The sequence below is a fragment of the Protopterus annectens genome, chromosome 2.part1 (genome assembly GCF_019279795.1).
Source record: "Protopterus annectens isolate FY-2018-M chromosome 2.part1, PAN1.0, whole genome shotgun sequence".
NCBI lineage: Eukaryota > Metazoa > Chordata > Ceratodontiformes > Protopteridae > Protopterus > Protopterus annectens.
In genome coordinates, this window is record NC_056729.1 from 1805298662 (window position 1) to 1805322961 (window position 24300).

The following is a 24300-nucleotide window of genomic DNA, read 5'->3' on the forward strand; positions in this document are numbered from 1 at the left end:
CCTCAGAAAATCCAAATCCCATTGAGCTACTCGCTCGAGAGACTTGAACCTCAGCACTGAAATAAATAGGACATGCTGGAGGGACAGATTCATAACCCAGAGGCTCCCTTCACTCTGGAATAAAATCCCAGTCCAGGTTAGGCAGAGTCCCTCATTGACTCTCTTCAAGAGGAATCTTGATGAGTGGATGGGAGATCATAGGTTTACCCCGGGTATCACTTCTGTGTCACTGTTAGACAGAGGCACAGCATACTAACCTCGAAAAAGGGCATAGCAAAATTCATTTAAAATGGGTGGCGAAAGCCAAACACACTCTGGCTAGGCTTATAAATGCCCTAGGGCAGACAGCCTAGTATGAACCTATTACATAAGTAAGCATGTTAAACAAGTTCTGCAGGTTAGAGTTAATCCCAAGCGTAAATCAGGATTAAATTAAATTACACAGTAAGCTGGTTAACAGATTTTTACACATTCTAGAGAGAGTTAGCCAGGCTTGATACATTGACATAGCCAGTTAAGTGCCAAATGTTGTTTGAGTCTAGTTTTAAATTGATCTAAGCTAGAAAGTAAGGTAATATCAGCTGGAAGAGATTTCCAGGGTCTACTTACAGAGTTTGCAAAGAGAGAGTCACCGTCTGTGTTATTAATTTTGCTAGTCTGAATTAGTAGTTTGTTAGAGGATCGAAGCGGTCTAGGATTGTTATAGAGGGTGATAATATTTGTAAGTGCAGGAGTATTGTCCGGATTATAGAGGATTTTATAGGCCATAATCAGTTGGTTATACTGGATTAGGCTGAGTAGTTCAAACCACCCAAGCTGATTTAGATTGATGCAATGATGTGTCCTAAAAGGTAGCCCAGTGGCAAACCTGGCAATGTGGTTGTAGCAAATTGAGAGTTTGTTAAGGACAGTCTTGTTTAAATTTGAAAGCAGAAGGGAAGCATACAGAAGAGTTGAAAGAAGGTGAGAGCGAGCTATGGCAATTTTAGCTGGAGGGGTTAGGAAGGCTTTTATTCTGTAAAGTGACCCTAGTTTTTTATTGATGGTTTTGATAGTTTGGTTAACATGTAGGTCGAATTTTAGATTATTATCTATGATGACACCTAATAGTTTTGTAGAGGGGTCAGGGAGATTATTGTGCCATCATTTGAATTTATGGTAAAGGTGAAAGCGGTAGACCTATGTGTTGGTGAAAATAACAGCATTTTAGTTTTTTTGGGATTTAGGATCTGACAACATTCAGAAAGCCAGTTTTCTATTGTATTAAATGTGGTCTGGGTAGCTGACCATAACTCTACTGGAGATGTAGCTGAGCAAATCAGAGTAGAATCATCAGCAGATTGGATACAGCTGACTTTTGGGATGACAGTATAAAGGTCATTAATGAAGATGTAGAACAGCAAGGACCCTAGTATAGAACCTTGTGGTACTCCAAGGGAGTTAGGTAGAAGATTAGAGAGTTTGTTCTGCCAGAGGACAGCCTGCTGTCGACCATTCAGGTAGGAATGAAACCATTGAAGGGCTCTAGTATCTAGACAGAATGTTTGCAGGGTGTGGATTAAAAGTTGGTGATCAGCCATATTGAATGCCTTGGAAAGATCCAAGAAAAAGGCTGAGGATATATAATTATTGTGGCGATTATGCTTTATGGTGTTGGTAAAGGCTAGGAGGGCTGACGTAGTGCTGTGATGAGGACGGAAGCCATGCTGAGTGTGGCCTTACTTTGTAATTACTCCTTGATAATGAAATGTTACCTTAATACAATAAAGTCAAAAAACTGACAAAAGCTTGCTGGCAGCTGAAAGCAGAAGCAATCTATTCTGTTGCCCCAATAACAGAAAAGCTATTCAAATACAGTCATGTAATCTTCTCCTGGAACATTGTCATAAGTCTCCAACCCCCAAATTCTGGCCTGAATTTCTTGCAACTCTATTTCCTGTAGAACCATTGGCCCCAATCTGTCATGCCCAGCAATAGAGCTCTCCCCAAATGAGCACTGCTTGTCCATGTAGCCTGCTTGTAGTGCATTGGCAACACAGCTGTCAGTAATTTTATCCCATGAATTCTTCACCCAAGTCACGACCTCTTGGAGGCTAGGCTTCACAAAGTTTCCACCCTGATTTCTCTCCATTCTATTTTCAATGTAGTCATTGAGTTCCATGCACAAATGGTCCTTGAATGGTTTGTTTATTGCAATATCAAGAGTCCAGAGAAAGGCAGTTATTCCTGAGGGAATCATTATTTGATCTATTCTTCTTTGTGCAAGGAAGGTCTTCATGTCTTTAGCACTGTGAGTGCTGGCTGAATCCCAGACTAGCAGACCTCTTTCACCTCCTCGCAAAACAAGCGGCAGCATTACATCGACCCACTTCCTTATAACTGCTTGTGAGCACCAGGCTTTTTTGGTTTCAAGAATGTAAATGCCTGAAACAGGTTCAATCTTATCTTTCTTGCCCTTACTAATGATTAGAGGTGGGGTTTTCTTTCCATCTAGATGAATTGCCAAAATACAGGTAACACGTGCACTTTCATAACCAGTGAAGGGAATGTAGATTGACGAGGCACCCTTCTGATCAATTGCTGTTTGAGATCCTTGGGCCATAAACACTGCAGTTTTATCCATAGCAATCATGTTGGAGATTTAGTATTTAGAAAAGTCGATGCCATCAACAAAGGACTTGAATGCAACTGCACGTTTAATAACTTCAGTATCTTCCAGCTTGAACAGTGTTATCAATCTTCTTAGAGACAGTTCATATCACTGAAGGAAGCCATCCAGCCAATGTTGTGATGCTTTGAATTCTTCTGGGAATATTTCTAACTGTGGTGCCATTGCAAGGGCAAATGCTGGAATATCAGCCCTGCGCCCAACCAAAGCCTTTGCTCTCCTGTTAGCAATCCATTCACAGATGATGTCTTCCAGCTCAAGAAATAATGGTTGCCAACCTGATCTACACTTGCACTTCTTAGCATTTCCCTTGTCCACATGTTGACTGAGGTTGTTGTACTCTATTCGCCATTTTCAGACCATTCAGAGATCCAAATTCTTCTCTTTGCAGAAAGCCATCAGATTCTTTCCCCGAGAGTCCTCCATGATTCCTTTCTTGTACTTGACCAGTAAAAAAAAAATGAAAACTCCAGCAAAGCTAGAACTTCCACTGAGTGACCTCCCAAACCTCTTGTATTAGAGGCATACTTGACAGAATAGCTCTTTCTTTTTGCACTCATCTTGTCGGGGGGGGGGGGGCTAATTGAAGACGTATGAGAGAAAACTGGCAACAAAAATGGTGACAGTTAAGAAGACACAACCACACCCATTCGTTATCAAGTGCGCACATTTTACGTGCATTGTCTGTACTTTGACCAATCAAAGTACACTTGCCACTGCTTATGGGCCAAGGATCTCAAATGTGAAGTGTGAGTGAGGATTAGGGTTACAGTATGAATCGTGGAGGACTCCCGAGGAAAGAATCTTATGACTTTCTGCAAAGAGAAGAAGTTGGGTGTCTGAATGGTCTGAAAATGGCAAGCAGAGTACTATAACCTCAGTCAACAGGTGTCAATAACATTATTATTTTATAATTCAACATGTCCGTCATGTGTTGTTGATGATCTTAATCTTAGGGAGGGCATTCATATCACTGAAAACCATCAGCATTTGTAGCTTATTTCTGGGGATATTCTAACTGTGGTGCATTGCAAGGGCAAATGCTTGAATATCAGCCTCCAACCAAAGCCTTTGCTCTCCTGTTAGCAATCCATTCACAGATGATGTCTTCCAGTTCAAGAAATAATGGTTGCCAACCTGATCTACACTTGCACTTCTCAGCATTTTTCCACCTGTTGTGAGGTTGTTGTACTACCATTTTCAGACCATTCATAGAATTCTCTTTGCAGAAAGCCATCAGATTCTTTCCCGAGAGTCCTCCATGATTCCTTTCTTGTACTTGACCAGTAAAACAAAATGAAAACTCCAGCAAAGCTAGAACTTCCACTGAGTGACCTCCCAAACCTCTTGTATTAGAGGCATACGAATAGCTCTTCTTTTGCACTCATCTTGTCTAATTGAAGATGTATGAGAGAAAACTGGCAACAAAAATGGTGACAGTAAGAAACCACACCCATTCTTATCAAGCACATTTCTTCTGTACTTTACCAATCAAAGTACACTTGCCACTTATGGGCCAAGGATCTCAAATGTGAAATGTGAGTGAGGATTAGGTTACAGTATGAATGAGGACTCGAGGAAAGAATCTTATGACTTTCTGCAAAGAGAAGAAGGGGTGAATGGTCTGAAAATGGCAAGCAGAGTACTATAACCTCAGTCAACAGGTGCCAATAACATTATTATTTTATAATTCAACATGTCCGTCATGTGTTATTGGATCTTAACTGGGGCTTATTTTTGGGGTAGGGTTATATCATTACCAGCCTGGAAAACCATGCTAGGCCTTATTCTCTGGTTAGGTCTTATTCTGTAAAGTGACCCTAGTTTTTTATTGATGGTTTTGATAGTTTGGTTAACATGTAGGTCGAATTTTAGATTATTATCTATGATGACACCTAATAGTTTTGTAGAGGGGTCAGGGAGATTATTGTGCCATCATATGAATTTATGGTAAAGGTGAAAGCGGTAGACCTATGTGTTGGTGAAAATAACAGCATTTTAGTTTTTTTGGGATTTAGGATCTGACAACATTCAGAAAGCCAGTTTTCTATTGTATTAAAGGTGGTCTGGGTAGCTGACCATAACTCTACTGGAGATGTGGCTGAGCAAATCAGAGTAGAATCATCAGCAGATTGGATACAGCTGACTTTTGGGATGACAGTATAAAGGTCGTTAATGAAGATGTAGAACAGCAAGGACCCCAGTATAGAGCCTTGTGGTACTCCAAGGGTGTTAGGTAGAAGATTAGAGAGTTTGTTCTGCCAGAGGACAGCCTGCTGTCGACCATTCAGGTAGGAATGAAACCATTGAAGGGCTCTAGTATCTAGACAGAATGTTTGCAGGGTGTGGATTAAAAGTTGGTGATCAACCATATTGAATGCCTTGGAAAGATCCAAGAAGAAGGCTGAGGATATATAATTATTGTGGCGATTATGCTTTATGGTGTTGGTAAAGGCTAGGAGGGCTGACGTAGTGCTGTGATGAGGACGGAAGCCATGCTGAGTGTGGCCTTACTTTGTAATTACTCCTTGATAATGAAATGTTACCTTAATACAATAAAGTCAAAAAACTGACAAAAGCTTGCTGGCAGCTGAAAGCAGAAGCCATCTATTCTGTTGTCCCAATAACAGAAAAGCTATTCAAATACAGTCATGTAATCTTCTCCTGGAACATTGTCATAAGTCTCCAACCCCCAAATTCTGGCCTGAATTTCTTGCGACTCCATTTCCTGTAGAACCGTTGGCCCCAATCTGTCATGCCCAGCAATAGAGCTCTCCCTAAATGAGCACTGTTTGTCCATGTAGCCTGCTTGTAGTGCATTGGCAACACAGCTGTCAGTAATTTTATCCCATGAATTCTTCACCCAAGTCACGACCTCTTGGAGGCTAGGCTTCACAAAGTTTCCACCCTGATTTCTCTCCATTCTATTTTCAATGTAGTCATTGAGTTCCATGCACAAATGGTCCTTGAATGGTTTGTTTATTGCAATATCAAGAGTCTGGAGAAAGGCAGTCATTCCTGAGGGAATCATTATTTGATCTATTCTTCTTTGTGCAAGAAAGGTCTTCATGTCTTTAGCACTGTGAGTGCTGGCTGAATCCCAGACTAGCAGACCTCTTTCACCTCCTCGCAAAACAAGCGGCAACATTACATCGACCCACTTCCTTGTAACTGCTTGTGAGCACCAGGCTTTTTCGGTTTCAAGAATGTAAATGCCTGAAACAGGTTCAATCTTATCTTTTTTGCCCTTACTAATGATTAGAGGTGGGGTTTTCTTTCCATCTAGATGAATTGCCAAAATACAGGTAACACGTGCACTTTCGTAACCAATGAAGGGAATGTAGATTGACGAGGCACCCTTCTGATCAATTGCTGTTTGAGATCCTTGGGCCATAAACACTGCAGTTTCATCCATAGCAATCATGTTGGAGAGTTAGTATTTAAAAAAGTCGATGCCATCAACAAAGGACTTGAATGCAACTGCACGTTTAATAACTTCAGTATCTTCCAGCTTGAACAGTGTTATCGATCTTCTTAGAGACAGTTCATATCACTGAAGGAAGCCATCCAGACAATGTTGTGATGCTTTGAATTTTTCTGGGGATATTTCTAACTGTGGTGCCATTGCAAGGGCAAATGCTTGAATATCAGCCCTGCGCCCAACCAAAGCCTTTGCTCTCCTGTTAGCAATCCATTCACAGATGATGTCTTCCAGTTCAAGAAATAATGGTTGCCAACCTGATCTACACTTGCACTTCTCAGCATTTCCCTTGTCCACCTGTTGACTGAGGTTGTTGTACTCTACTCGCCATTTTCAGACCATTCATAGATCCAACTTCTTCTCTTTGCAGAAAGCCATCAGATTCTTTCCCCGAGAGTCCTCCATGATTCCTTTCTTGTACTTGACCAGTAAAAACAAAATGAAAACTCCAGCAAAGCTAGAACTTCCACTGAGTGACCTCCCAAACCTCTTGTATTAGAGGCATACTCGACGGAATAGCTCTTTCTTTTTGCACTCATCTTGTCGGGGGGGGGGGGCTAATTGAAGATGTATGAGAGAAAACTGGCAACAAAAATGGTGACAGTTAAGAAGACACAACCACACCCATTCGTTATCAAGTGCGCACATTTTGCGTGCGTTTTCTGTACTTTGACCAATCAAAGTACACTTGCCACTGCTTATGGGCCAAGGATCTCAAATGTGAAATGTGAGTGAGGATTAGGGTTACAGTATGAATCGTGGAGGACTCCCGAGGAAAGAATCTTATGACTTTCTGCAAAGAGAAGAAGTTGGGTGTCTGAATGGTCTGAAAATGGCAAGCAGAGTACTATAACCTCAGTCAACAGGTGCCAATAACATTATTATTTTATAATTCAACATGTCCGTCATGTGTTGTTGATGATCTTAACTGGGGCTTATTTTTGGGGTAGGGCTTATATCATTACCAGCCTGGAAAACCATGCTAGGCCTTATTCTCTGGTTAGGTCTTATTTACGGAGAAATACGGTAAGAGTGGTGAAGTCTCTATCTTCATTAATTACAGGCACACCTCCAGACTGGTTTGTCAGCATGATGAACTGGAATTACTCCATGTGCAACTGACAGTCAACAAGATACCCATCTAAGTTATAACCAGCTATAGACCTCCCCCTCCATGACTCAGGACAGCCACTTCTCCTACCTGGACCTACTTGATTCCATGAAGGTACTCCCTAACACCCTGATCCTTGGTGACTTCAACTACCCAACCATAGACTGGGTGAACTATTCCTGCACTAATGCACTCACCTAACTGTCCCTTGACTTCATCAGTTCTAACATACTAGACCAGCTTGTCTCATCCTCCACAAAGGGAAATAGCACTCTGGACTTGGTTCTCACCAACATGGACAACCGCTGCAGCACTTCCATAGTATGTTCTTTCCTGGTGAGATCAGATCATCGGTCTGTCTCATTCGAAGTTTGTATCCCAACCACCCTACCCCAGCCATAACCAGGCTAAAAAACTTTTCAAAAGCTGACCACAACCTCCTTAGGGATACAGTATACAAGCACCTGAACAACTGCATGACTGCATGGACTCAGCCATACCCAAAAAAACTAAAACCTGCTCCTTAGGAAAACCCAAACCTGTGTGTTGGACATCCTCTATCAACAGGCTTTACAGCAAAAGGAAAACACTGTTTTCCAAGGATAAAAAGGAAAAAATTCCAAATTGGAAAAGCTCCCTCCTTAGCCTCAACAAGCAAATTAGATCACTAGTGAAACCCTTATAATCCAATTATGAATTGAAACTAGCTTCTAAAACAAAGGGGAAACTACAAAACCTTCTTCATTTATGTCAGGAACCTCCATGGCAAAGCCCAGGTTTGTTCCAAATTAGTACTTAACGATATCACTTACACTGATCCAATTGACTTAGCCAACCTGCTAGCAGGTAGGTTCAGAGCAAACGTCGCCCTCCTGTCCCTCCCAAAGGCCAATTTGACATCCCCAATACTTGTTCCACACCTCACATCTCCATAGATCAAGTGTTAAAGGTCCTATCCAAGGCAAAGAACACAGCTTCCATGGGACCTGATAGTATCCAAGCTGTATTCTGCACCATCGCCAGCAAGAACTAGCTTCACCATTGAGCACCCTATTCAACCACATCCAAAGTACAGGCTTTATTACAGCAGAGTAGAGAACTGCCATTGTCATCCCTTTGCACAAAGGTGGTACCACTACTGACCCTGGAAACTATTGCCCCATTAGCTTGACAAGTCTGATCTGTAAAGCCATGGAGTGCATTATTATGTATCTCATAGAACATAGGCAATCTCCAAGCACTTGGCCCCACCTAGTTCTGATTTATTAAGGGCAGATCTTGCCTATTGAACCTGGTTGACTTCTTTGAGACTGTCACCAAGGACCTGGATGAGGGAAAGTCAGCACATACAGCTTACCTTGACTTGGCCAAGGCCTTTGACACAATCCCCCACTCAGGCATCATCGAAAAGCTAACACAACTTGCAGTAAATCCCTATCTCATCAGGTGGGTGGCCAACTGGCTCACTGATAGGATCCACAAGGTCAAAACAGGCACCTCCATCTCCGACAGCAGACCTGTCACTAGTGGTGTTCCCCAGGGATCTGTCCTGGGAACCTTACTGTTTGGCATCTACTTCTCAGAGGTCCAGTGACTGACCAAGTTCGCAGACAACTGTAAGTTGGGTGCTGTCATTGACTCCTCAAATGATGTTAACATACTACAAGAGGGTCTCGCAGCAACAAATGACTAGTGCCAAAGTCATGGCCTTAAGTTAAACATGACAAAATGTATTATCATACCATTCAGCAAAAACATGGCCTCTACTAATTACCACATCAACAGCAACTCTCTAAGCACACAACCTGTGATGAGAGACCTAGGTACTCAGGTTGACAACAATCTCACATTCGTCCATCATGTAGTGGCAGTGGTCAGAAAAGCCTTTTACTTGGTTTATCTCATAAGTGAAGGGATTGCATCCAGAAAAAAGGAGGTTATTACGTCTCTGTACTCTTCCCTCATTAGGCCAATGACTGAGTATAATGCCTCATTTGGTATGTACCTCTCCAAACACCTGAACCAACTGCAAAGACTACAGAAATATCTCACAAAGAGAATCTATGGCCTCCAACACCTGTTCTATGGGGACAGTCTCAAATCATTATCACTTTATTCAGTATCATACAGATTGCTCAAAGGTGATCTGTGTCTCACCTACAAGGCAATCTTGGACCCTGCCCTACTAGAGATGCTCCATATCCATTTGTCTAACTCCTCGTGCAATATCTGATCAAAAGGCCTAAATCTAATAAGCAACATCAAGAAAACCTGCTGGAGAGACAGGTTTGTCTCCCAGAGGCTGCCCCGTCTCTGGAATAGTCTTCTTATACACGTCAAACAGAGTAGCTTGCTGACCCTCTTCAAATGCAACCTTGATGATTGGATGGGAAACCACAAATCTGGCCCAGGGGTTCCATCTTTGTCCCTCATTGACAGGGACAACAGGTGCTGACTGAGGTTTCTTTTTTTGGGGATAAACTCTTGGCTAGGCTTGTAAGGGCCTCAGGGCCATTAGCCTACTAACCTCCTATGATTTTATGATCCTATGATCGTGTTTGTGCTTGTGTAAATCACCAAATCAGTGGAAGGATAGTTGAAATCTCCCATGACCAAGATGTTTGTCTGTATGCTGAGCTACTCTAGCAAGTCCAGGTAGGCAGTGTGCTTCTCCTGGTTCATGGTGAGGGACTTGTAGCTAGTGATGCTGTGGAAGGGTATTTTTCCTATAGTTAATTGGACTTGGAGAATCTCAAGAGAGTTGTACTCTTTCACCAGTCTCAAGGTACATTTGGATTTAATGAAGATGGATACACTTTGGTTCTTTCAAACTCATTTTGGGGTCTGAACATATGAAAGGCATTGCAGCCTTTTACTGTGAGGGTGCGCTCAGTGGCCTTGAACCATATCTCTGTGGCTGCACAAACGTCAGCATCATCCAAGGTGAGGACTGCTTCCAGGGAATGCAGTTTACTGTTTAAGCTCCTAGCATTAAGCAGCATGACCTTGAGTTTGTCTCTAGTGTTTTTCTTTACATTGAAAGTATTGCTGTTTGGACATTGCCTAAAAAAGGCACTATGAGGAGGCAAGTGTCTTTACCAGTATCCAAGTGCCTTGATGAGACAGGTGAAGGCCATCTCTGAAAAAACAGCATGGACTGCTGACCATGTCTTCCCAGGCAGACAGATACTGGATTCCCCCTGGAGTGACACCAGAAGCTAAGCCAATTATTGAAATCAAACATTTTTTTGTCTGTACTGTGGCATCATACTTGGTGAAGGTAGAATGCTGATTGGGGCTAGGAACATACCTGCCTGGGACACATAATCTGAGAGTTCGGTCATGTCTCTCTTCATATAGTCCAGAGAAGTATGTCTCAAGACATTCACATCAATGTGTACTATGACAGAGTCAGAACGGTAATTATTACTGAGTGACTTGACTGCATGCATGATTTGCTGGATCCTGGCACCTGACAGGCAGCAGACTGTGACCTTCTCCTTGTTCAGCCTGGTGAAGGGGACATCTGTGTGTCTCACTACTGTCACCTATAAACAGAGCATTTGTTTTTGAGGTGTTTTGCCTTAGAGGCTTAATTGTTGAGACATTGATATATGTGTTGTTATGTATGGTAGTGGATTATCTTCCTGTGCCAGTATGTTTATGTTGGTTGTGCTTGGGAGGTCTCTGGTCTTTTGATAGGCTCTTAATGAGTACCTTTGGGTATGTGGGTTTATGTGTCTTGACCTTCTATTGTGTGAGAGGGAAGGTGTGTGTGCTGTAAACCTGTTGTATGTCTTGTTTTCTGTTATGTGAGAGGACTGATTCTAACTTTATGGTATAGTTACATCCCTCACATATTGTAGTTGTTTGCTTTAGGAGCAAGTGGTTGTCAGTATACATGAGGCAATTGCTACATTGCCTCAGGATGCCCATGTCAGTTGGGTTGGCTGGAGAAATGGTGAGAAACTGTCCATCCACTATGGAAGGTATATATTGTAGTGACCAGTGGGGATGGACTAGATGGACCAGGATTTGCTTGTGAGGCTAACAAGGGAGGCTATTCTGTGGAAAGCTGAGGGTGGAAGACCGTGTCAGCACCTCAAAATGCTGAGTTGCTTGCTGGGTAGCAATGTGCAGCTGTATTGTGCGCAGAGAGGCAGTGGAGCTAAGGAGGTTTCTCTAGTAGATAAAGGGAAAATTGTTGTTTCTAAGCATTTGTATCTATACATGGCAGAGCACAATCCTGTTGCATGGTGTGCAGCTCTGCACAAATGTGGTAGTTAAATACAAGTGAAGTTTTAACATAAACTAGACAATGGGAAACCCTAAAACTGAGTCTTATTCCAACAAGCCCCAATTCAGATTGTTCCTGGGCTACATACGTCTGTCACAAGGGTGCAGGAAGGTCTTCTTAATGTGGAATGGCTGGTTTTAGTGCTTAATTTATGCCAAACAGTCAACTGAACCAGGCAGAAGTCAAACCTGCAAACTTCTGATCTGTAGTTAGACACATTATCCATTCCACCACCAGTACCAGTGTGTAAGGATTTGGGCTTAGATTTACCAGCTGTATCTAAGAAGGAAGGTGACAATTTGATCGAAAGATAATCAGTAGGATCTCGAGAGGGACAGTCTGTTGTGCATGGAATAAATAAAGGAAATGCAGTCTGAAAGCCATCTAGATAAAGCCACACTGGAAACTTTATTCTCTTATTTTGCTGGGAGAAAAAGTTATAAAAAAATTGGTCATGTTTCCTAAATGCTTTTTTCCTGTGAGGATAGAATCTTTGCTGTCAGAACACATGTAAAACATGCAACTAGAACAGTTTGGGAAGAAGACTGTTAAATAAATAATTTGGTTCAAGGATGTCTCCAATGCCACTTTAGGAATGAACGTAGGATTTATTCTGAGAGAGACTTTGTCTTTATAAAAAAATGAGGTATGGTGGTTTGCAGGATACAGCATGCAGCTCAGAAACTCTTTTTTTCTGAAGTAACTGCAACTAGAAGTGACATCTTTCAAGAAAGATACTTTAAGAAGGAATTAGGGGCAGGCTCAGAGAGTGGTTTTGTGAGAATATGCAGTACGAACGTAAGATCTCATGGTGGGGTGGGATCTTTGCCGGGAGGTCTAAGAAAAAAAAATTGTCCTTCAGTAAAGCCTTACCTATCTTTTCAGATGCTAATGTATTAGATTTGAAGCCCAAATGAAAATGTTAGATGGCAGCCAATTGGACTTTGATAGTACAGTACTTAGAATCAGAAGAGAAAAAAGATGACAAGAAGCAGTTTAACAGAGAGTATGTGAACTAAGGACCCAATCCTTTCATTGATAGCTCAAAGGAAAAATCTTTTCCATTTACACTTATAAAGTTTTCTAGTAGGCTAGTTCTACAGCATTAGAATAAAACCTTTATTTCATTAACAGACTTCGAAACTGGACTGACAAACCCAGAACTGGAATGTTAGTGAACCAAAAATTGTCTAAGCAAACACTGTGCTTTTTTTAATTTTATGCTGAATGTAAACTTTATTTCAGAGTTTTTCACTGTAAATAAAATGCATTAAAACTAATCAGACTCCAGTGTCTGACACTTATTGCAGTACATTGCATTTACTCTTGCCCTTGTGGCCTGGGTTGTGATTAGAAAGGGTCTGAGGCCTACTTCACTTACCCAGTTAACAAATAAATTACACTCGTTATGTATGTGTGTCACTCTGTGGTGACCTGATAACATTTCCAGATAATTGACTTGCTCAGTCACACTGAAATCAAACCCAGAACTCCAGGGTGAAGCTTGTTAGCAATTCTTAGCTGTAAGCCTCTGAACTAAACTTGTAAGCAGTTAATTTGAAGATCATGTGTAACATATCAAAATGAAATCCAGCATTTTCAAGACGTTCACTGGTGGCTAGAGGGCATTTTTCTCCTATTTTCACATAAAATAATGATTTTGTTTGAAATTATGAGAATAAAAAGTGCAGCTTTATGGACAGACATTTCACCCTTACTTGTGTGCAGCCATTATGGTCCTTACTCACTGACATATAGATGTTGGTGGGAAGCTGTCCTGTCTTGCTTTCCAGTGCTTGCATAGCAGCAGAATAACTACAGTTGCTTTTTAAAAGTTGTTGCCATGTACATACCCATTTCCCCTAATAAAGTACATGTTCTGTGAAAAGGGGAAATGTGAATGTCATTATTTTAATGGTTTCTTCTTCTGCACTTCTATGACAAAAGGAGGTGCACAGTAAAACATACACACACACACACACACACACACACACACACACACACACACACACACACACACACACACACACACACACACACTCTCACTCACTGTCAATGTTCAATCACCCAGACTCAATTGTATTTAAGGAATAAAAGTCAGTTTCATTAAAGATGTGTTGCCTGGGTACCTGGTCTTTGACCTTTAGTTTTTTGTTTTTAAAACAGGTGTTTGGACGTAATGGAAGGTGGGATTGCCAGAAGTCAAAAACACACCATCAAAGTTCAGGTGTTATGTCACAGACCAAAGTAAGTATGTGAGTATTGGAGGAAAAGAATGTATTTTTATAGGGCAAATAACTTTTAATTCTTTGGAGGTTTGTTCAAATTACTCTAGCGAATCAGTGATACAACAAGGGCAGCACTGAAGGCGCTGTTTTGCTAGGTGATAATATCACATGAGAGCAGTTTGTAGTTAAGTCAGTATTATGATGTGAAAGCCAGGGTACCTTTTTGGCTAGGCTTATATAGGCCCTAGGGCCAATAGCCTAGTACCTACCTATGAACCTATGAATGTGTGGGAGGCTATGAATTTCTGAGTTACCTCGTATGTATATTTTTCACACTGTTTTAGTATATACATGTGTGTGTGTATATATATATATATATATATATATATATATATATATATATATATATATATGTGTGTGTGTGTGTGTGCATCTATCTGAAAATATTGAAAGACCACGTTAGAGAATCGAGATGACATTGGCGAAACTGAAAACAGTGAACACCCGGAACATCAAAAAAAAAACCCAGATAAAGAACCACTCTGCCACCATGGTGAACATTACACTTTCCCTACTGTAGTGTGATCTCGAAGTTGGCATATTTAGTTGGGGGGTGTGGGGCGCACCCCCAATTTGGAAGATTTTACTTGCTTCCTTGTTTATTTTGTTGCTCCAGTGCCCAAGTGGTTCTTTTCCTGGCAATAGCTTTCAGAGTTCCAGTTGTTTGATGTTTTAAAGTTTTACCGATGTCATCTCAATGATTTCGTCTTCCCTGCTGTGGTCTTTCGATTCGATACTTTGAAGTAGACCCATATATATATATACCATATATAGTAGTATAAAAGTATAAATACCACCTCAGGTCTCCCCTAAATAGAGGCTACTATTTATTTTATTTATTTATTTTACATTTGTTTACCGGGATAGTCCGACTGGATACATGTCCATTTTCAGCGGAGGCCCGGGGAGAAAAGCTCCACATAGACAAACTTACATAGATTACACAGAAGTTAGCAAACACTTATAAAAACAAAGTGATTATATACAATGGGTTAGTAGTGTTCCCTAGTAGGGACTCACAATTCTCATGGACAGACAATTAAAATTAAGAGACATCAGATTGGAAGCAGAGCTTGGTGATGTAGTTACAAGTTCTAGTACTTATTATACAGCAGGAACTTCTCATTGTAACATTTGTTAATGTCTGTTATTTACTTCACAGATAAAGATTCTAGTTGTCTACTGAAGGACTATGTTCTTCATCTGTAAATATGTTGTAAGTAATTGCTATGTTAAATTGTTAATCGCTATGTAATCCAATGTAACTACTGTCTGTTTATTTTAACTATGGAGCTTTTCTCCCCGGGCCTCCGCTGAAAATGGACTTACGTCCAGTCGGACACTCCCGGTCAACAAATGTAAATAAATAAATAAATAAGTTATGATAATTGCAGAATATGCTTTTAGTTTATAACTTAATCAGGGTTGGTACATGGGCATAACCAATTCACTTTGGGATACTGTTTGAGGTTTTTTTTTGAAGAGACTTTTGGAGGATTGTAGTAGCCTAGTGGAACTAACCCAGTCAACAAAGGATAAATTAATTAATTAATTAATTAATTAATTAATTAATTAATTAAAATATATTTTGGTAGTGATTTTGTGAATTTTAGTTGAGTAATATGCTTTTATGTTACTAGAACAGATTTAGTTGTGTATTAGAACCAGTGACTGAATGAGCGTATGTGTGGATAAAATAAACAGTGAGGATCACAGAAAGGGTTATGTTGGTGCTTTGCATTGCTCTTGAGTCAGTTCACCTTTTTTGACACTCAGAAACGTTTGACTAAGCAGTTTGCATTGTGGTAGCACAGACTAACAGAACAGAGCTCTGCAGTTCCAGTCCTTCGAATACTTGGGAATTACTTGACATCCGCCCTGTAAATGCATCTACAATACAGCTGTGAGAGGAACTTATCCATGCTGAAACTGCTGTGATGATAAGGTACATGCTTGCCAGTGGGGCATTGGGCTATTCCTATGACAAGTTGCAGTATCTTCCTACATGCCAGACACCTGCACCATTTCAAAAAAGAAAACTCCATAGTATTAACCTCAGTTGGAGTTAGGCACTGAACTGGGGGTGATATTGTTGTGTTTGGGGTGGAAGGGGACTTTCAGAGAGAATAATACCTGCCTTTTACTGTGGGTTTTTTTTTTTCAGTATTCAAACCAATCAGGTTCATTTTTGCTGAACATGCTTGTTTCAAGCAATGTGCCCCTGGGTAAAGTAGACAACACAAATAGGTTCATGCGGCCCTAATGATGATGCAGATCGTGCATAAATATAACTTTGTGTTGGGTTAAGTAAAATAATTTATTTTTTGGGTAGCTCCCACTTACCTGTAATGTTAAGGACTGTGTCCTTTGCTTCTGCAACATATTATAAGCTGCTGCCAGTCTGAGTGCAAAATGTCACCTGTTCTCTCATACAAGCATCAGCCCATTTTCAGAATTTGGTTGAATTTAATTTTTGCTGAAAAGTCTTACTGTTATTTATTTATTTACCCTTTGTTGACCAGGTTAGTCCAATTAGGCCATTGGCCAAGGTAATATTCATACTGACTTGGGTAAATGTATGTGACACTTTGGAATTTCCCTTATCCTTTTTGATAAGTGCCATCTGATCTTTAACATACACCTGAGCTATGGGACATTGATTTAAATTCTCAGCCATACCTCTCAACTGTACAGATTTTCACAGAATGTCCAGCTTTTTGCTTTATATTTTTGGTCTATTTTTCATAAAATTGTGTTTTTTTCTGGCAAATTGTTGGTAAATCATTGAAGGTTGAAGTCAGAAAATAATGGCATTCATCTGAGTTTCAGACTTCATACCCCTGCAGTAAATACATGCTAATGTAAAACATGTTATTCTATCAACTTTCTAAGTTTGTAAGAGCAATATTTAAAAGGTGTCTCTATTTTTGGGCCTTTGCCCCCCTGTAATTCATGGCTCTGTCCAGATTTTTTTGTTCTAAGAGGTTGAGAGGTATGGTCTCAGCTGAAGGATGGCACATTCAGGAGTGCAGTGCCCCCTAATGCTGTATTAAAGTGTCATTAATGGAAAATGAATTCAATCACCTGTGGTGGGAATAGAACCCATAACATTCTGATCCTTTAGAACCAAATGCAGGTGGGCTACCTGTTCAGCCACTGACACTCATTATTGCACTTCTTTGATGTCTTAGAAGTTTTGTCTATCAATCTGTATGAATTAATTTACAGACCTTTTGACAGCAAGCAACTCTTTTTTTGATACATATTATTTGATGTCATTGGGTACCTGGACATCTGAATATGTACCACAATATCAAAACACATTAGAAAAACATACTGCTATAAATAATTTCAGGTCCTGCAGTGCAGCATATGGGGGGACAGGTGCTGCAGTTCTGAGTGTGTTGTCCTTCAGCTTAGACGTTAAACAGTGGCGCCATCCCATGGCACCTATCAAAAAGAGTAGGGGGAGTCCCCCAATGCCTTGCCCAAATTTCCCCTAGTAGTATAATACCACCTCTGGTCTATCTTGAAAAGAGGCTAGTAGCCTAGTTTGACTAACCTGGTCAACAACTGGTAAATAAATAAAAAAAATCGTATTAACCAGGAAAAGAAAGTCTTTATTAGTTTTAAAGTTAAATAAAACTTTTATTTTATATGATGAACAGGAATGGAGTAGCAATATGTTTGTTTCACTGAAGAAGTGAAGTATCACATGACCTTAAGGAGCATCTAGACAAATAAAGCTTCCAGGCAGAGGAGACGAACCATCCTTGAGCCTGGCAAGTGTATTGTATTTATTATTTATTTACATTTGTTTACCGGGAAAGTCCGACTGGGCCAGAAGCCTATTTTCAGTGGAGGCCCAGGGAGAAAAACTCCACAGAAATATAAGCAAAATGCAATAATTAGACAGTGCAATAGTATACATACAGTAAGATGGAGTTCTTTCCTGAAAGATGGACAATGCTGCGTCCATATGAATAGTGTTTGGTTTGTTGATAGGCTGTATATTCTAGACAATGGCTGTTGCAGTTATCTGTTTCCTTGCTAACTATTTCAATTAAGCCAAATGTACATTTACAAGCATTTACCAAGGAGCATTCACAGATCTGGAAGTCATGTTATGTACTGACATCTTTTTCATAAGTAGACCTTTCTCTTCTGCTCTGAAAGCGCATGTCTACATGGAAATGGATGGACATCATGTGAAAGCTATGGCTTTAGTCTTTAGAATTAAAACAAATAAATGAGATAAACAGACTGCTTCCTTAAACACATCTTTAAATATACGGCTGGCTGTCAGTGCCATTTATCACACAATTAACAGAAATGCATTCAGTATTTAGTGATTGCTGTAGATCAAATGGCATTATACTATCTGATAATGATTTTCACTCTGTCTAACGGATTACTATACCCTTGTTAAACTGTACACAAATAGATCTTAGTGGTATGATGAAATTTGATGAAAAATGTTTTCAGACTATGTTAAACACATTGAGAGATTAGACTTTCGGGTATCCTACAGAATGTGTCACTGTTACTTTATTTAAAAAATGGAGTTGAGTTTCTCATGAAATTAAAAAAAAACATCTAATTTGCAGATGATGTCACTTACTTCTTTTAATGGAGAACACTGTCCACATTCTTGATAGAAGGAATATGTATAAATAACTGAAGCTTGAGTAAAGGAAATAGCAATGCAACCTTAATGCTATGATAAACTGCATATGGGATCAGAGATGTGCAATCAGGTGCTAGTAACCACACTGTAATATGTTTAGTACGTATTTTACGTAAGACATTAAAGCAATGCCTATTTTCACAAGGGGGTCAGAAAAGGTACAAAGACCAAAGCTAGGCATGGCTAGTTACTATGTCTGTTGAAAATCTCTCTCACTCTCTTTTCCCAGGGTTCGGCATCATCATGTAATATCCAGGTCATATCCTTGGCTAGGGATGAAGTGGAACCCGAACTGCTATAACGCAATCACCGTCATCACTACCATTTGTTATTGTCTGCAGTGCATACTTGTTTTCGACTCTACTATTTATACGTTTATTATTCTAAATATCTTGGATCACAGTATCAAAATATTCCTAAAAATTTATTACTACCAACTGCTTAATAATCAGTGTTTTCATTGTCAATAATTTATCTTACATTTTTATTACTTGCTGAATATAGGTGATAAAAAAAGAAAAAGAAAATATATATATAATATTTACTTAATTGAAATCAAATTATTTAATTAAAAATAGTTTTCACCATTCCCATTAGGTTAGTACTACTGACTTTTTGTTCTGGATTAGTTCACAGTGCTCTTTTATTGCACCTTCATTTAGATAAAAAGAATATTTCTTTTTACTATAAAAACCTTCATTATACATCTGCCTGCTTTCTCAGCTTTTTCATGCATTGTACCTGCAGTATCACTGTAATTCTCTTTCATTCTGTATTAATAAAAGATAGAATTCTTTTGATCACATTCATAAAAGCCAGATGAATATTTAATAGCCAAAGCGTTGCTAATTTATTATGCACATTTGAATTTAAAACAGAATAAAATGTGAATTTTTATTCATATCATAGTGGGTTCCTGCAAATAATTGCATATCTAGTTGAACAGACAGCAGTGTTCATATCTGGGTCTTGTTTTCATATAATATGCTATTTCCTCCTTCTCCACTGGTCTCCCCCACCCAACAAACAATTTGGATCACTCTATTTCACCAGTTCACTTATAATAACAATGATGCGAAGAGGGAGTTGCATTGTAAGGATACCCCCCACCCCGAACAATAAATAGGGCAGTTTTCCCTCCAGAAAATGTTACCTTACTGGTCACTGAGGAAGGTATCCATATGTCGTATGAATATGCGTATGCATGTGTTTATCTGAGGTATTGCTACAGCTATTACCAGAGTCAGGATAAAAACATCCAATGTGGGCCTCCATCATTATGGTCTTGGAACTAGAAATAGCATTTTACATGGCCCTGAGTCTTGTTCTAGTTAAGGAAGTTTATAGGTTTATAGTTGTATATTAGGCTAATTATAAGCTTAGCCGTACAACCCAAATGTCAGCAACAAATTTGATTTAAGTACTGATCTACTTGCTATAGTCTCAACTCCCTGCAGTTGTCATTCAGCTTGTTGTATTTGTAGCTCTGTGCACTGTTCCATCATTAATCTACCCAAGCTGTGCAACACCGAATGTCTTAGTTTAAAAAACAAACCACTAATGTACCAGTAAAATGATTTTAAACCATCCAGATCCAGCATCTATCTTGCCATCTTTACTTACTCTGTCTTTGATGCTTTAGTGACTCAGACCAATCAAGATACTGACCATGGTATTTGACTGTTACTTACTGTGTTATTTTGTTTTAATTTATTTGTTAACCAAATAAATCAATGAGGCAGAAGTCAATACGATCAGAGGTGACCCATGAGAATCAACACAATCACACATTAGAGATGCACAAAATTATGCATCCAAACTGAGAATTACAGAATGAAGCATATCAGCAACTTATAATCTCAATTATGTGCCCTAAATTGTCTCTTCTGTCCCACTCCACCAGCTGACAACTGATATGTTAGATATGGGATGCATGTCCCATTCCACCCAGCTGACAACTGACATGTTAGATATGGAATGTATGCCTTTAAATACTAATGAGCTAGCCATGCTGTTTAACACATGATGGTGTACACAGAAGTTCTGGATATTTCAGTTGTGGTGTAAACTTCCACATCCATTTCAGATCTACAGTTACTGACCCAACCCCCAGTGCCTCACATTCATTTCAGGCCTACAGTTACTGACCCATCCCCCAGTGCGTCACATCCATTTCAGGTCTACAGTTACTGACCCAGCCCCAGTGCCCCACAACCATTTCAGGTCTACAGTTAACAACCAAACCTCCAGTGCTCCACATCCATTTCAGGTCTACAGTTACCAACCCAGCCCCAGTGCCCCACATCCGTTTCAGGTCTACAGTTACTGACCCAGGCCCCAGTGCTCCGCATCCATTTCAGGTCTACAGTCACCGACCCAGCCCCCAGTCTCCCACATCCATTTCAGGTCTACTGTTACGACCCAGCCCCCAGTGCCCCACATCCATTTCAGGTCTACCATCTACTCTCCTACCCCCCTCCTGGATTTACTCTGGTTTGCTGGGCCAGTCATAGATCTTAAGGGAATTCTGGGGGCACGGCTTGTCCATGCTTCCATCGGAGGGAGGGATTTTTTGTTTATGCCCTACCAACTCTGTTTCTCTGCCCCCCCATGGTCATTAATTACATCCAACATCAACTCTCCTCTTTGGACTAAGCCCCCCCTCAGGGAGTACATCAGTAAGCTCGCTCTCATCACTATTCATGCACTCCATCAGTTGCTCAAGATGCTAATTGAATCTGGGTTGGCTGGCCCATAGCCAGGGCTTTATCCCCCTATGTCAATAGAGAAACAGAGAATTTTTTTTTTCAAAAATGACTTCTTTGTTCAGACGTGGAAAAAATGTCTCCAATTTCTGGAAATCATGTATGAATTTTGAGCCAAAAACCACAAGTTTAGTTGCAATAGCCACTTTTTTAAAAGTATTTTGAGGGGGTTGAAACATTTTCTTTCTGTGGAAAAAGCAGCAAACCATATAAATGAAGTGGACAACAATAGCTATTAGTAGGAGATTTGGGAAGACATTACTAACTTGATATGGCAAACTAGAGGTGCTGGGAGAGTGAGCTGTGGACTGACAATTCAAAGTCGTGAGTGGTTATACATTTGTTTATGGTATGTAGCAAATGTTACTACCTATACTAGATGGAAAAATACATTATAATTACTGAATTAATAACATTTGTTATTTATAATTCCAAGTCCAATCAATGGTCATCTGACTATATTTTAGTTTAAATTGATTGCTTATGCATTTCATTCTTGATGCCTGAAGACTGACTCGTATTCTGTTCAAAAGTAAGTACTAGCATTTTGTTGTTAAGTTAAATTTTATTTTAATCATTTTTTAAAAAGTTTTATAAGGTTTGCAGCGTATTTAGAGATCTTGCAGTTCAGTGGCACTGCATGGTTATATGTTAAATTTAATTACATTTGTGTGCCCTTATTTCATATTTACATAGTTCTCTGAATGTTTTGAATTTTCCAGAGCTTGACTTTATAGCCTCAATGTTCTGTTGGGTGAAATGAATGTTTAACAAAAATATATAAATACTTTCTTTCTTCCAGGTGTCACAAGAGTTTGATGATATTGTAATGGACCAATTTTCAGTCTCCTTATTTAACAGTCCTAAATTCATACTAGCTTTCTAAGTGATTATTTCATGACTATCAGTAGAACAGATGTGTTAAGAAGATTTGTATTGGCAGTATCTTTCCATTTCGTGTCAGGTATTGCAGTTACCCTACAAATGATAATGGATTGGAATGCAAAATGGAAGGTTGAAATGAGAAGGAAAAGAGAGGAACAAGTTAATATCTTGAAGTATCAAGGAGATGTTGAGAAGAAGGGAAGTCTAAATGAGCAGGTCAAAGCTAGAATCTTGAGCATGACACTGAAACAGAGCAACTGAGGAAGTTTGAGGTGATGGAGATGAATTGCTTGAGACAGGTAATAGGATGTATACAGTGGGAGAGATGAGGAAATGAGAACCTAAGTGCAGAAGCCAAAGTAGCCCCAGTTGCAGAGATGAGAAGAATGGATTACAGTGGTACATTGAAATGTGCAGGAAAACAGAAGACCATTTGGTAAAGAAGATTTTGGAGAGACAGGAAGAAGGTAAAAGGAGATAAGAATGTCCAGCCAAGTGATAGATGCACTATGTCAGAACATTTGCAACAATCAGGCATGATTGTCAAAGAAAGAAGATGTGTTATTTGATGTGACACCCCAGCCCTCATGTGAAAAATGGGTAAAAGGTGGTTGATGATGATGATGATGATTACAAACACCTTGTGGTTACTACTAAAAAATGAACTGAATGATGTAACAAAGAGCGACAATTGACCATGTTTTTTCCCCATGATATTATTAAGCAGTTTTGTCTCTAAATATAACAGCCCAATCCATGGTTTGGATGTGTGTTCACTTGTGAAAGACCCTCCTCGTGGTTAGAGGTTAATGTAACACTGGGAAAGCCATCCAGGCTTGATTGCGGTCATTGAGAAGTTTGTGAGTTCAAATTTACAGTCCTTGTAGTAGCATTTCTGCTGAGTCAAAGAGACACACGTTCCAACAGTTCAAACCAACAAGGTACTAAAAGACACTTTAGAGACATTTTAAACTTTAAAATTGATTTTAGTGCACAAAAGCAAGCTGCTACTAACAATGATACTTATGCTACTATGCTTTATAAACTTGGTAATTTATTGTACAAATATAAAGCCTGGGAAACTGACAATGCTTATCTTAAACACTGCCTGCATTTAAAAATTATTCCTAAAGGTTTAAGAGTATGCAAGTATCCTAATAATGTAAAAGAACGCTCTCAGTTTCATCAGGACCTCATTATGGCTTTTGATAGATGTGGGGCAGACATAATGAGAGCCATTATCAAAAATAATAAGCTAGAAATGGAAAATGTTTTTAATCAGATTGAGAGTGTTAACAACAGTATTGTTAGTGATTTACTGTTCAGTATAGACACTGAAAAGGCAAAGTATTTTGATATTTTGAATGGTATTGAGTTAAAATGCAAGAAAATACTGGATAGAAAACTTATGTAAATTGAGAGAGACACTAATGAATATGCTAGCATTACACATTACCCTAAACCAAAACCCTTTAGGGTCAACAGTAACTTATCTGGGGTGAAAATGATAGAAGATGGGCATATACAGAGAATATTAATCACGATGACCAAGAAAATTTAAACTTACAGGACCCCTCAGAATTTCCACCTCCAAGGAGGTCCGAGAGGTTGAGACAGAAGGGTCCTGTGAACTACAGGTATGGGAACCAAGTACAGAAAAGTTGGGGACCACAGGAACGAACATATTGGAGATAGATTCTCAAGATGAAATTACACAAGATGGTTGCTTATTTAGCTACAATGGTTTTAACATATTTAACTACACCAGCACTGTCATCACCAAAGGGAATTTTAATTTATTTTTGAAAAGATTCACTTTTATACCCAGGGTAAAACTAATTTGGTGAATTTATTAGTTGATTTTTAATTATTTATTAGACAAAAAAATCTAGAATTATTTTTTAATGGACAGGAGAAAAAGAATATTTACAATAAACTAGTGAGGAAAAGCACTTTCAACCCCCCCACTGAACCCCCAGCTTAGAAATTTTGAACTGGTGGTGGAGAAAGAATTAAGGGAAATGTTGAAATACAATAGAGTGGCCCCAAATGTATCTATTGAGGAAAAGAATATTCTATATGATTTTAAGGAAAACAAAAACCTTAGAACCATGAAAC